The sequence below is a fragment of the Malaya genurostris genome, chromosome 2, assembly GCF_030247185.1.
Source record: "Malaya genurostris strain Urasoe2022 chromosome 2, Malgen_1.1, whole genome shotgun sequence".
Classification (NCBI taxonomy): domain Eukaryota; kingdom Metazoa; phylum Arthropoda; class Insecta; order Diptera; family Culicidae; genus Malaya; species Malaya genurostris.
In genome coordinates this window covers 210,031,122-210,046,106 of record NC_080571.1, presented here as the reverse complement: position 1 = coordinate 210,046,106, position 14,985 = coordinate 210,031,122, and the positions used below count along the sequence as shown (strand labels likewise).

Below are 14,985 nucleotides of genomic sequence, written 5' to 3'. Positions count from 1 at the left end.
AACACATGAAACAAACAAACGACCGACCGACATTTTTACTCGAACATGTATGTAAATTGTGTGGAGAAGAAAAAAAACCGTACCACCCAATATTCGCCCCGGTAGCCGAAGGGGATTCCATTGGAGAGAACGAAAACGAAGACGAGGAAAACAAAAAACGGTTGAGTATAATTTCGCAAACGCGAAGCCCCATCTCTTCTTGCGATGTCGATTGCAGCTGCACACTAATGCAATACACCCTAAGCGATGAAAATGAGGTGCTGCATCAGTCGAATGCCATCAACACCTTCGCCAACAGCCGCCCGTCGAAGATTGTGAATCATGCATAGCTAATGGGCACGGATGGATGGATGTTCCGTGAGTTGGGGCTGCGAGGTTGCATGTCGGTTTGGCAGCAGACCAGAATGAAGCGAAAAAAAAGCAGCAGCATGCAAGCAGCTACTACTTGTTGCATGAAACCACCATACTTCGATGAACACAACCCGCGACGAAGATCATCAGCTCTCAGGGCTAAAATGTGTGTGTTTCGTTTTTTTTTATTTGCTACTTTCGGGGGCGGTTGGCGGTGGCGTGGCAGCGAAATTGAAAAATGGAAAACCAATAGCTTCTCGATTTCGCCTCTGCATTTAGACTGCGGTTTGGCATGCTAGCCTATATGTTGTACTTTTGCTTTCCGTTCATCGCAAGGCGCACGCAACTTCGAATGGCGAATGGCACTGGCGGTGGCGCAAAAATTAAGCGTTCCAAAATAGTTACCGTTTGATTTGTTTCCTTCTGATGTTTCTCGCGTGAGAGAAGAGCTGGAATCTTCTGTTTTAGCCATAGTCACTCAAATTTCGTTCGAAGAAAAAATCAATCTGAACTGCTAGGTAGTCCGAATTGCTCCGTCCGGCACTGGAAGTTCGCTAATTGGCTAGTTTGTTATTTGCAAAGTGGAGTCAAATGGATACTTAGGCTGCATGCGGTGTGGCGTGCAACATAAAAGCTGTGCATCGGTGCGAGCATATTGTTCGGAGAAAATTGAGGAAGGTTACGCTAATTCATACGAGCAGCAGTGTTTAGTCGGAATTTGCAATTTGCAAACGCCTGTTTGACCCAATTACTACCGTTTCGAGCCGTAACGTGCAACGTTCGAAATGCACGCACAGAGGAAGGTTAAAATCATTTCTACCGCCTCCTCAGAAGATCCGCATGCCGAAACACACATTTCAGTTGACATTGAATTGCGAGTGAGCGTTTCTTTTCCGGCTATTCTCGCCGCGTGTGCGCTCGCTATTTACATCATCAGCAATCTCGCGGTGAGTGGACATGGGCGGCAAGCTCCACCCACTGTCATTGGATTTTTTGTACGTGAATGACGGATTCTCTTTCACCGTCGTCGTCGTCGTCGTCTCGGTCGTTTAACTTTGGCCGAACTCGGATCAATTCCACGCGTGACTAATCGATGACATTACTTTCAGTCTTTCACGGTACCCGTTTTTTTGGGATGATTTCAGATAAATGTGTTAATTTTTACCATTCTAATTGGTGGCGAAGCAGTAATTAGAAAACTGATTTGATTCCTTGTTAGTTTCCGATCGAATCTGTTAAAAATAATGCAAACGAAACAAAAACAACAAATTGACTAACCGTTTTCGAAATCTGGTCGTACCGGTTATCGTCATACATCGAATGGCTCTTGGAGATTGTTGACTGCGATTCCGTTGATTGTTGTTCCAGTACATACATTAACAGACTGTGAGGTTGGGAACAAAACAAACAAAATGGTGGAACAAACTAGTTTAGTTCCAGTTGAAGTCTATGACTAGTATCATCACAATTTTAGCTTCTTTCTGAGACATCAGCGTGATGGTTGATGGTAACTAGTGGACACTAGTGAAACATTTCATTTGTCGTATTGCAAACATGGAAAATTAGGTTTTTTGGCATTAAAAAGGCCTTACTCTCCACTATACGGGGCCGGGTGTCAATTAAAAGTTAGCCGCGTAACCTTTTTGTGTCATAATTTTGAACGTTAATAGCTCAGTCATTTGTTGATGGATTGATATAATTTAACAACCAAACGATTCGGAAACTTTTAACTTCAACATTTACGACAACGTCGTTTCAGTATTTCAATAGCATACTATTGAAAAAATGGAAATTGAAATCTATGTTTTCAACCACCAATCCAAGTTGTCCAAATTGACGTCGTTTTCTTGATCGGCATAGGAGGCCTCTCGTCATGCCTAAAAACACCCGTTCGTTCTGCGTAGTATTAAGAGGAATCTATAAATATATGCTGCAAAATATTTCTTTGCCTAGTTGAAACAAGTAGCTCGTCCAGTGAGGTGATGACTGCATAGTATATGCGTTCACTCGCTGGATTGTTACTTTTGCTTACTCTTCAGCATACGAGGCTGGGTGTAAATTTAAAAATGCAAAACTAAACGCGTAACCTTTCTCTGTCATAATTTTGAACGCTTATAACTCAGTAATTTGTTGATGAATTTATATAATACTTCCAATCGATTCGGAAACATTTAACTTAAACTTATGCGGTAAAGTCGTTTAAGTATTTTAATTGCATCCCATTGAAAAATTGTTTTGAATTGACCTATGTTTTCACGAGCCAATGACAGTCGCAGTGAATGATGTCAAACTCTCGTCCGATTTGCGCAGTATGAACTATAGCACAAAAGGGATTCTATAAATATATGCCCCAATGCAGTTTGCCCATAGCTGCCAGCGGGGAAAGGTGAGTGGGCGACGAAGCTGAAAGTTACATTCATTCGCTCGCTGGATAGTTGTTTTTGTATGTGTGCAGTGTGTTGGTATCGTATGCACTGGTATTGAATGCAAGGTAGCTGTTTAACTCTCTGATTCTCCGGTAGCTAGCGGGCCAACTGAGAACTATCGGCGATAGATTTTTCGAACCTAATTTGAAGCGCTTGTAAAGACTGTCCCAGAAAGTATGGACGCACTTTGATTTCGCTGTAAATCATTCACAAGTGTTAGATATTCAAATTTTATTCGATATACTGATAATATTAGACTACAAAAACAGAATATTATTCTCAACATTTGCTACTTAGCCGTTGTAGACTAGCTGGCGCACCTTCCTGCGAACGTTCTTCATTAAATTCTGTACAGACTTCTTGGCGACAAGTTTTGACACTTTTTTCCAATATTTTTCGAATTGTTGAAAGGTTTCGGCTGCCGAGACATGTTTCCTAAGATGTGCCTTCGTTAATGCACAAAATTCCTCAATTGGTCGAAGTTGTGGGAAATTTTGTGGATTCATGTCCTTTGGGACGAAAGTGACATTTTTGGTAGTATACCATTCTACCATTGATTTCGAGTAGTGACAAGAAGCAAGATCTGGCCAGAAGACAACAGGATCCTTGTGACTTCGAATCATGGGTAGAAGTCGTTTTTGTAAACATTCCTTGATGGATATTTTGCTGTTCATTGAAGCAGTGGTGATGAAGGGTTTCGAAATCTTACCGCAGCTACAAATTGCTTGCCAGACCATAGCTTTCTTACCAAATTTTTCGACTTCAATCGATGTCTCGGACTGGTTTAACACTTGCCCTTCTCGCACCGTATAATATTGTGGTCCCGGCAAGGATTTGTAATCGAGTTTCACGTAGGTTTCGTCGTCCATGATTATGCAGTTCAAATTTCCAGCAAGAATCGTATTGTACAGCTTTCGAACCCCTCGGCCTGATCGATGCTTCTTGTTTCGGACTACGTTTTGGTTGTTTCTGCTTCTTATAGGTTCAAAGATTCAAATGTTCTTTAGCACGAAGAACATTTGACTTCGAAGTGCCCACTTTTTTGGCCACATCCCGAACTGAACCCTCCTTCTTTTGCTCAAACGCCTTCAGTATATGATTATTCAACTGAGGGTTAGCAGGACATTTTTTTCGACCCGTTTTCGGTTTATCCTCAAAGGTGTTATCCTCACCGAACTTTCTGATTGCATTTCGCACGGCTTTTTCACTTACTCCTTCCATTTTTGATATCTTTCTCAGTGACAGTCCGCGCTCTGTGCATTATTTGTACACAATTTTTCGACGTTGTTTTGCTGAAAGTCCACGCATTTCGAAACAAACTAATTAAAACGAATAAACAGCTGCACAAGTGGTTAGAGAAGAGTGTAAAGAACAGGATTCAGCAAAGAATAATTGACAGATTCTGAACCATTGCGAAATGGCAGCGGTTTTCGGTTGCGTCCATACTTTCTGGGACAGTCTTTATCAATTTTCCGGAGATCGTTTTCAATTTATGCAAAAACATTAAGTACAATACGATTCTTGCTGGAAATCATGGACGACGAAACCTACGTGAAACTCGATTACAAATCCTTGCCGGGACCACAATATTATACGGTGCGAGAAGGGCAAGTGTTAAACCAGTCCGAGACATCGATTGAAGTCGAAAAATTTGGTAAGAAAGCTATGGTCTGGCAAGCAATTTGTAGTTGCGGTAAGATTTCGAAACCCTTCATCACCACTGCTTCAATGAACAGCAAAATATACATCAAGGAATGTTTACAAAAACGACTTCTACCCATGATTCGAAGCCACAAGGATCCTGTTGTCTTCTGGCCAGATCTTGCTTCTTGCCACTACTCGAAATCAACGGTAGAATGGTATACTACCAAAAATGTCACTTTCGTCCCAAAGGACATGAATCCACAAAATTGTCCACAACTTCGACCAATTGAGGAATTTTTTGCATTAACCAAGGCACATCTTAGGAAACATGTCTCGGCAGCCGAAACCTTTCAACAGTTCGAAAAATATTGGAAAAAGTGTCAAAACTTGTCGCCAAGAAGTCTATACGGAATTTAATGAGGAACGTTCGCAGGAAGGTGCGCCAGCTAGTCTATAATGGCTAAGTAGCAAATGTTGAGAATAATATTCTGTTTTTGTAGTCTAATATTATCAGTATATGGAATAAAATTTGAATATCTAACACTTGTGAATTATTTACAGCGAAATCAAAGTGCGTCCATACTTTCTGGGACAGTCTTTACAAGCGCTTCAAATTAGGTTCGTAAAATCTATCACCGATAGTTCTCAGTTGGCCCGCTAGTTACCGGAGAATCAGAGAGTTAAACAGCTACCTTGCATTCAATACCAGTGCATACGATACCAACACACTGCACACATACAAAAACAACTATCCAGCGAGCGAATGAATGTAACTTTCAGCTTCGTCGCCCACTCACCTTTTGCCCGCTGGCAGCTATGGGCAAACTGCATTGGGGCATATATTTATAGAATCCCTTTTGTGCTATAGTTCATACTGCGCAAATCGGACGAGAGTTTGACATCATTCACTGCGACTGTCATTGGCTCGTAAAAACATAGATCAATTAAAACCAATTTTTCAATGGTATGCAATTGAAATACTTGAACGACGTTACCGCATAAGTTTAAGTTAAATGTTTCCGAATCGATTGGTAGTTAAATTATATAAATTCATCAACAAATTACTGAGTTATAAGCGTTCAAAATTATGACAGAGAAAGGTTACGCGGTTAGTTTTGCATTTTTAAACCGACACCCAGGCTCGTATACTGAGAAGTAAGCAAAAGCAACAATCTAGCGAGCGAACGCATATACAATCCAGTCATCACCTCACTGGACGAGTTACTTGTTTCAACTAGGCAAAGAAATATTTTGCAGCATATATTTATAGATTCCTCTTTATACTACGCAGAACTATGTGGTGTTTTTATGCATGACGCAAAGCCTACTATGCCGATCAAGAAAATAACGTCAATTTGGACAACTGGGATTGGTGGTTGAAAACCTAGGTCGATTCTAACCATTTTTTCAATAGTATGCTATTGAAATACTGAAACGACGTTGTCGTACGTGTTTAATGGCGTTTTCGTTTTTAAATTGCACTACACCGGTGCAGTGCTACACTGAGGCATGAATAAACGAACAAAAATGACGAAAACATAAACAGTAACCATTGACTACAATACATGATTCCATTGCACAGAGCTACACCAAACTTTTGATGAGTGCTACACCAGTGGTATCGGTGCAGAAAAAGTGTAGCACTGGCGTAGTGCAATTGGTAAAAACGAACGGTTTCAGTGCAGCTTTCGCTACACCAGTGTAGTGCAATTTAAAAACGAAAACGACATAAGTTTAAAGTTTCCGAATCGATTGGTTGTTAAATTATAACAATTCATCAACAAATGACTGAGCTATTAACGTTCAAAATTATGACACAAAAAGGTTATGTGACTACTTTTGAAACTTTTAATTGACACCCGGCCCCCTATAGTGAAGAGTAAGGCATTTTAAATGCCAAAAAGTGTTGTAATGAGACTGTTTGAATAAAAAGAAAAGGCATTATCATACCGCTAGGTGTATAATTTCGAATGGAAGTAAGACGTCACACATAAACAAAGTATCAGCAACTGAAAATTACAAACCGTTCGGAAAGGTCCACCAGCATTGTATTCATTCGATAAAATTTTTATTAGTATTGATCTCTAGAATTTTGTCCTTGCTATTGAATTGGTTGCAGTGTAGTGCCACTTTCCAATAAATTAAAAAAACAGAATCCAACTAGACGGATTTCAATTGATCAAAATCAGTTATGAACGGTTCGAGTGACGAGTTGCTAGTTGGATTGAAACTGCACTCTGTGTTAAATTTATACAACTCAGTTATTAAACTTCTGTTTCTTTAACGTTTTTCTATTTTCAAAATGTTTAAAATATGTATTTACGTTTTCGAAAAGTGAGTGGTTATAAATTGAATTGGTTTCTGATTGCGTTCGACTATATCTATAAACATTTTTTAAGTGACTGGAGCAAACATTGATTCCTTCAATAGAAGAAAATTCCTTCAACAGAAGAAAAGAAGAGTTCTTAAAACCGATTCAAATATATTTTTGCTTGAAAAAGGTGTTTAAAGCTGTTTTAAATTTAACGAAAGGAATGAGACTGGAACAAAAGTTGTTTTGATCGATGCAGTCGTAATCGACAGTACTTCACCTAAGCACATTGAAAGTTCTTCTCTCTCTCTTTCATCTATCCTCAAGAACACACCAATATTACAGTAATGGTTTCAATCGTTGCTATCATTGTCCTCTGAAGTCCCCATTAACAATCGCCTTCTGGCAGTACTTGTGTGTAAAACGCTCAGGGCAATAAAACGTATCACGTTTACAACAACTAATCTGTGCTGCGTTCGCGAGAGCCCCTTTATTCCGTCTATCACCTCCGACACCTTACCCCGTGTAAGCATGTTGTAAGCAGGGTTACCACATATACAGATTAATCTGCATTTTACAGATTTTTCAGATAAATTTGTGACCAAGATTCTGTATATGCAGATTACAGATTTTTGGCAAAAAATACAGATTTGTACAGATTTTTGATAGCGTGGATAAAAAATTAAATAAAGATCAAGTTAAAATAGATTAAATAATGGTATTGATTATATTTTCAAAGTGAAAACATTATCCTGATTGTGTGTTAATTCTGAAAAGAGGATAAAACTAAATATAAAAGAGTATGTTAAGGACAGTAAACACAGATGTTCTATCTGCTAATAAAAATTTGTTCATGCTTACTTTTATTTACAACTAGTGTAGCGTAATTGCTTATGCTTTCAAAAATTGCTTCTGATAAAATGAAAAGATGAGGGCCTCGGTCGTAACGTAGGCTAGTAAAGAAGAATGATTTCCAATTGATCAACCAGATTAGGTTTCTTTTTCTGATTGGATTTTGAAAGTTTTTCGAGAGGCTCCAACGCAAAAACAACTTCCAGCGTTTTTGCAACTACAAAAACATAAAATTCAGACTAAGAAAAGTTTCAGTTTCTTTTAATTTGGTTTCTAAAAACTTTTTCATTCCGTTGTGCTTCGATTTCTTGTCACTTTTATATACAGATTTTCAATACAGGTTTTTGAGCTCCCGATACAGATTTACAGATTTTTCTTCTGAAAAATGCAGATTTAAATGTGGCAACCCTGGTTGTAAGGAAACTTTTGCTTTCGTTCCAGGGTCCAACTAGTTTTTTTTGTTGTTGTTGTTCGTGCTGCTACTTAGTGCAGACATCAGGAGCCTTTCTGTTTACACTTTTTACTACCGCTTGTATTTTGTTTGTCTTCGGAACCCGATCGGAAGCTTTGAAGAAGCACGGGAAAAAGGTTTCACCGTACCACCTCCTCGGTACTGTTACTATAATTGTCGATTAACTTTCACACTATAGGCTGATTTTCCTTTTTCGTACGCGCCATCCGTTCCGCAATCAAAGCACAGCTCTCTTCTTGCTAGCAGTATTATTTTCCGTACGTAAGATGACACCGTTTCCTTTGCCATTCTCCGTACGGTGCGCTATGCGCATGGAACAAAACTTCACCCGAATCTTAATCGATTAAAGACTCTCAAAAGCCACGGACAAAAGACACCAATCTTCACCGAATTTTCTCCTGCTTCACGGAATCCCTCAATTTCCATCAACAACCGGATTCAAAGTCACAAAACATAAGCCACCGGTCGCGGTGAAATTTGGGGGATAATTTGCATAATAAGAGGTTTACGAGACATTCCACGGTCCTAGCCTAAGGAAGGGCCTTGAAGTATCATCGTTCACCGCAGTCAGAGTCTGCCAGAGACTGGCAACAAACTCCAGCACAAAACCACACTCACCAAATGCACTAACTACACAACGACTAAGTAAATCAACGTACGCTTATAAATTACGGACACCGCACAAAAACACTACACCAACCTCCCCGAGTTCGATATTAAGTTTGTATCTTGTTGCTTCGTAAACAGGAATCGCGCGCCCGCCTGTTTATGTCTCGGTTTGTCACTGGTTTTTTTCTGTCTTCCACTTATTTTTTTCACGCAGTAGAAGTTCGAATTGCAAACTTCGTTGTTCAAAAGCAACACTCGCCGTAACCGTAACCGTTTCACTGGCCACACCTCATTCTCTCGACAAAGGACTTGGCCCCACGGAACTCCGAACATAACTGATCGTGGATGGCGCCGCAGTGTTTTGTGCTGGCGATCACAGCAAAGCCAGCACACCGACGCGGATGAGAGGGAGAACGAGCGAACAGCGAAACACCTGGACCCGGAGCGCATTGAAAACGAAAGCTCGCAAATTTTGCCATCCAACTGTGGCTCTGAGGATTACTGTTGTATGTACATAATTGAAATGAGAGTGAGCTTTTCTGCATTGCAACTGGCTCTGGCTCCGAAACAGCTGATCGTTGTGCAAACTACTGCACGTGAGTTTGGAGCGGAGCGTAAGTTTGACGAATGAGAGAGAGAGAGGAAAAATGAGAATGAGAAAGCTTCGCATCACACGTGTTTTACCGCTGTCAGATGGTAGCTAAACATTTATGTCTCACAGTTTTTTCGCATATCAAGCATTTTATGAACCCTACGAGAATGCTTAACCTTTCTAGCAAGTCTAGAGATTACAATCAGTTAAATAATTTTAAATCATTTTGAGCAAATAATTATAAAACTGGAAGTCGGACATTTTTGCTATCGTGCTTCGTGCCAAACACTGTCGAATGCTTATTCTATGTCTAGAGGAGAAACTGAAGTGGATAGTTCAGAAGATTTATTGGCTTCTATCATATTCGGTACTCTGACAAGTTGATGAGTAGTTCAAAATGTTCAAGACGAAATCCAAGCTGCTCTGGTAAACATTGTAATTCTCTTTTATATGAGACATTATTCTCACCAATATTCGTTTTTTTTAAAGTTTGCTTACAGAAGAAACTAAACTAACTGGTCTATAACTGGATGTTTCTGCTGGGTTTCTATCGGGTTGCTATAGTGTTTTTTCAGCTTTTATGGAAATAGCCTAACGCTCGTCATGTTTTGAAGTTTTCTTAACGATTGACATTGATGATAATTATGAAAATTCGTCTCAGTAATGACATCTTGTAACAATAGTCGAGTTGAAATATGAACATAATTCAGTGAGACTTCGTTCAAAATAAAATTGTGGATACTTTCATGTCTGCTGCGCAAGTTTTCAGAGCTTTTCCGCCGTTTGTAAGAAGTATTTGATTTTTTTCTTTGAGAGCAGGAACTCGTTTCTGAGGGTTCTCAAGAACCTTCGAAAATTTCAAGAAAGGTTTAAAATATCATTCGAGTGTTCAACTTTTTAAGCGAAATTTTCATTTTGCAAAAAAATTACCAATATTTAATTACATTTTGTAAATTCTTAACTATGTGGCACCCCTAGTTGGTATACTCTCAACCGGAAAAAAAGAAGCAGAGAAAAAACTACAAGGATCAGCCCCATGGGGTTGTTCGAGCTATTGATGTGAAACAAGGCAACCAAAATTTCTAACGATCTACAATCAAACAGTTCAATCAATCGTCACACTTTTGAGTCCGCAATTACACGAGAGTCTGCTTAGATTGATCTTGATTAGGAACCAACACCTAACATTGTTTGTTTTATATGCCGACGAAATTACACCAATATCCCAAATGTATGCAATTATATCTTTGTATATACTTGCGATACGGATTTCAATATTCAAGCTTCTCTTCGCCCAGCTTGTGTTCAAGTTTTGTATGTATGCAGTTATTTGTATAGCATTAAGTTTCTCTACCATTCTGCGATTTCGGTTGAAGCGATAAACTTTTTCTCATTATCAATCGAGTTCATCTTATATAAATTAGAAATTAATCTTAGGCACTCAAAATTTACCCTGTTTAGCTGTCAATTTCTCAGGCGAAACGACATAACATGGAATTTCATCCGAGCTTGCGTGACACAAGATCAGAGCATATCAATTAAAGCTTAAAATCACATTATGGCACTTTTTGTCTTGCTGTCTAGCAACAACCTACCTCTAGCATGCTACGCGTAGGACTGAAACGTTAGCTATAATTTCGTTTTACCTTTTTTTATATATATAAAAAATAGGTATAGAATTCGCTCAAACTTTCGAAAATTTTTCCGAGGCCCGGAGGGCCGAATGACATATACCAATCGATTCAGCTCGACGAACTGAGCAAATGTCTGTGTGTGTGTGTGTGTGTGTGTGTGTGTGTGTGTGTGTGTGTGTGTGTGTGTGTGTGTGTGTGTGTGTGTGTGTGTGTGTGTGTGTGTGTGTGTGTGTGTGTGTGTGTGTGTGTGTGTGTGTGTGTGTGTGTATGTGTGTGTGTCTGTATGTGTGTTGTCAACTAAGAGGTCGAGATCTCAGAGATGGCTGGACCGATTTTGATCAAACTAATCGCAAATGAAAGGTCTCCCCGTCACCCAAAACGCTATTGAATGGTTTTGAGATCGGATGTTTACTTTTTGAGTTATTCGAAGTTTTATGTCAAAATTTTCAGTTTTTTGACAGTATCTGTCACAATTGACCTTGAAAACAGAATATGTTTTCAGACTTAGATTCCGCACGATAATACCTATTCAACAAGCCATAGATTGTTAAAATCCATCCATTTTTAACGGAGATATCGAAATTTTTGTGTAAACGACTTTTCCTCTTATTCCAGCAGTAGGAGTTTTGAGCGCTGTATGACAAAGCAATGCTTGGGAGCAACGGAAAATACGATTTTTTATTCTGTTACATACAATTGTTTCTAAGTACCAAAAAGACTGTGTACAGCATCCTTTTTCATGACAATTTGCCTCGGACCGATTTTAGCACGGCTCGTTTTTGGCAACATAATCGTTCGAATATGACATATATAAACCAGATGATGGCAGATTTTTTTTTAATTATATTGTTTTAAACTACTTACAGCAATAAATGCTGGAAGAACATAACATCCATATACCATTCGAATCAGTTCGTCGAGATCAGTAAATGCGTGTGTGACAAATAATTTCACTCAATTTTCTCTGAAAATTTCTTTACTACAAATTCAGATTCATACGAAAATTCGTATGCTCCCAAACAAAGTGCCTGAATTATGTTTGGTTCCGACCTCTGGTTCCGGAACTACAGGATGATATATGAAACGAAATCAAAATTGTGTAACTCATTCTTCTCGTAGATGGCTGAACCGATCTAAGATTCAAATGAAATCTAAGAATCATCTAAGATGCAAATGAAAAGTTTCAAGATTCTTTAAAACATCTTGCTCTTTAGTCAGATCCAACTTCAGGTTTCGGGGATACAGGGTGATTAGTATAAAAATGTCTATTCCACATAAATTAATCAGGTTTATCGGGTTAGCAGATTTGGATAGTCGATAAAAAAAAATTAACTTTTTTTTTCAGTTCTAGTGGTATTCAGTTGTCGATTCAGAAGGCACCTAAAAATTTAATTCGTGCTATGATTTCTCAAAGATGTCTTCACTGATTTTCAAATATTTTGAAACAAATGTAAACTATACAGCTATTCAGGTGAATTTATCTGACTTCGACCATACCGATTTTAGAATTCCGGTTCCAGTATAAAATCGTTTCTCAAAGCTCAATCGTTTTCTCAAAAAAGCCTAATCAAATTTCAGAAACAAAAATTCAAATTGAATTAAACTTAGATACAAAATTAATTAGTTTTATACATACATACAAAAATTAATGAATTTTATCCAATTAAGCTTCAAAGTTGTACTCAAAACTGTAATTTATTCGTCATATGGCCATACGAATCGGTTTGGGTTATTCTGGTTCCTGAATACCGGCTCTGGAAGTACCTTAAATTACCGTAAACTCTAAAATGGAACTTACATATCATGGCATGTTTAATCGATTATCACACTTCTAGATTTAAATTCGATTGTATTTGCAGTTTCGACATTACAGAGTAATGAGTGATTACAATCTCAAATTGTCGCTTAAAACGACGGTCATTAAAACAATGTGATGAAAACTTAAACACCGAAGAATATTCATGCAAAAAACACATGCGGATTGATAAAAAAGGTATCATCTCACTGCTAGGTGGATTAATCACGTTTTTATTTATAGATTCGCGTGCTTCCAACAGTTTCGCTTTTGCGTCGATTGACCAATCATAGCGATGCTTTCCCTTTGATATATCGCTTACTCCTTCAAAACCGTCGTCTATGGCAGAGAAATCCGATATGCCGGAGATTTTTAGCAGACAAAATAGGGCACTGCTCGCTACTAATCAAAATTTCAGTCATTTATAATTGAAAATACGTGGCTTGATACATTCAAAACGAATCTTAGAAATATTTCCAACCAAAAAATTAAATAGTATTAATAATTGATGCAAAATACACTGAACTGTAAGTGTTTAAAACCTGACCACATTTCTACGTGTATTTTCCTTGAGTTTCTAATTTGCACCCCTATATAGAAAATAAAGATGTGTTCCACATCAAAAAGGAAGTTGGAATGGATAGCGAGGAGAAAAGTTTAGTTTAATTAAGTTGATTATTGAATTAAATGCATCGGAAAAAAATAAATATAAACGAATTGCACCCAAACCTCCATTTACGTAATAATCGGGACTTCTTAAACCGAGTTATGACATAAAAAAAGTTTACGTTGTTTGGAATTTTCAACGTAAAAAAAGTTTTCCCTATGTATGTATATTATTGTATATGTATAATATAATGGATAACTATGGAACAAAAATTACTAGTATTTGCAGGAAAAGGATGTTCTAGGTCGCATCAATTTCCAAGATGGGGACTTCCGGCTCATCGATATTCGTGACAAACCATCAGAATATAGGTATTTTCGGAACGGATTTGATGAGTACACGTTGGAAAACGTTGTTTAAGGTTATTTTGAATTCCAAGATGGCGACTTCCGGTTTATTGATATTCCTTGAAAACTCTTATAATATGAGTATTTTTGGCCCCAGCGGAACTCCATCTGCCAGCACCTCCAGGAACAAGGACCGAAAACCGGTACCACAGACCAAACCTCCTGAAAGGCCTCCACTACAATACCAGCACCTCAGCGGCCATCCGCCGGGGGCGCCGCCCTCGGGGATGCTCCTCGCGGCCCGAAGCGGAAACCGACCAGCATTGAAGAACTACAAGAACATCTCTCTCTATGAAATGTATATTAAAAATTGCAATGTAATTACGACCTACCATTGTAAACCCCCTGCTCTCCCTCCTAACATAGTCTTGTCTTCCATCATCCCCCTGACCCCCCCCCCCCTTCTCCTACCCTAAAATCCAAATACTCGATACAGACCCGGTGAACGACCGCAACTAGGTTAAACCGGGTATAAATAAACGATATAATAATAATAATAAGATTATCGAAAGGGAGAAGAGTCTCCGATGATATTTCGATGCTGAATTTCTGGTTCAGTTTTTGTTATTCGGCGTCATTTTTTCATCATTTTTTCATCTCAACTATAAAGAGTTGAGATAAAAGTGCTACAAAAGTTCTTTTCTCAGAAGTCTTCTGTTCGAAAATCATTTAATATATATTCGATATGCGATTTTTTTCTTAAATATCATCGAGGATTTCAGTGAGTATCGCACATGCAAAAAATCAATAGTGAACTTTTCTTCAGAGAGTTTCCAGATTGGATTTTTTTAATATGAAAATAATTTGCGGAAAATTTCAGCTGCTGTTTTCGAAATTACTATTTCTTCCCAACATTGGAAATTGGAAATAGTTTTATTATATGATGTAATACGTTTTTTCGAGCCCTTCTACTTGTACATTTGAAAAGTCATAGACTTGTTCGCCCCAAAAACCTGGGTTATTTGTTCCGCAGCTACAAATACCTTGTCAGATCAAAAATTTTCTTTCATATTTATCGACAAAAACGAATTATTTGAACTTGCAAGTGACATCAACTCGACAACCTAGAAACGGTCCATATTCGATATTCGCGTACGTTTCGGCGTTCAAGAGGATGTAAACCGTAGCTAAGGATCTACAGTAGAACCAGTTTCCCTTTAAAGAAGATCGATTGAGTCATCCTGATACGAGTGCGAATAAAGGAACCAGAACTACTTCGTGTTCGAGAAAAATGTCGTAGAGAATTCTATAATTTGCCCCTTCTGAATGCCAGTAATGTATCTCG

General features: G+C 38.4%; 1 protein-coding gene across 9 annotated transcripts in view; it reads right to left on the bottom strand.

The window, feature by feature from the left end:
• Positions 1-14,985, bottom strand: part of LOC131427342 (cGMP-dependent protein kinase, isozyme 2 forms cD4/T1/T3A/T3B) — a 554,292-nt gene that overhangs the window by 199,019 nt on the left and 340,288 nt on the right. For 2 of the 9 annotated variants that reach the window (XM_058590432.1, XM_058590433.1), the window contains exon 1: positions 8,675-9,003. The exons of the other annotated variants lie outside the window; for them this stretch is intronic. The gene's annotated coding sequence lies outside the window, so the exon portion shown is untranslated. Of the gene's footprint in view, positions 1-8,674; positions 9,004-14,985 lie in introns of those variants that run through there. 9 annotated transcript variants of the gene reach the window in all.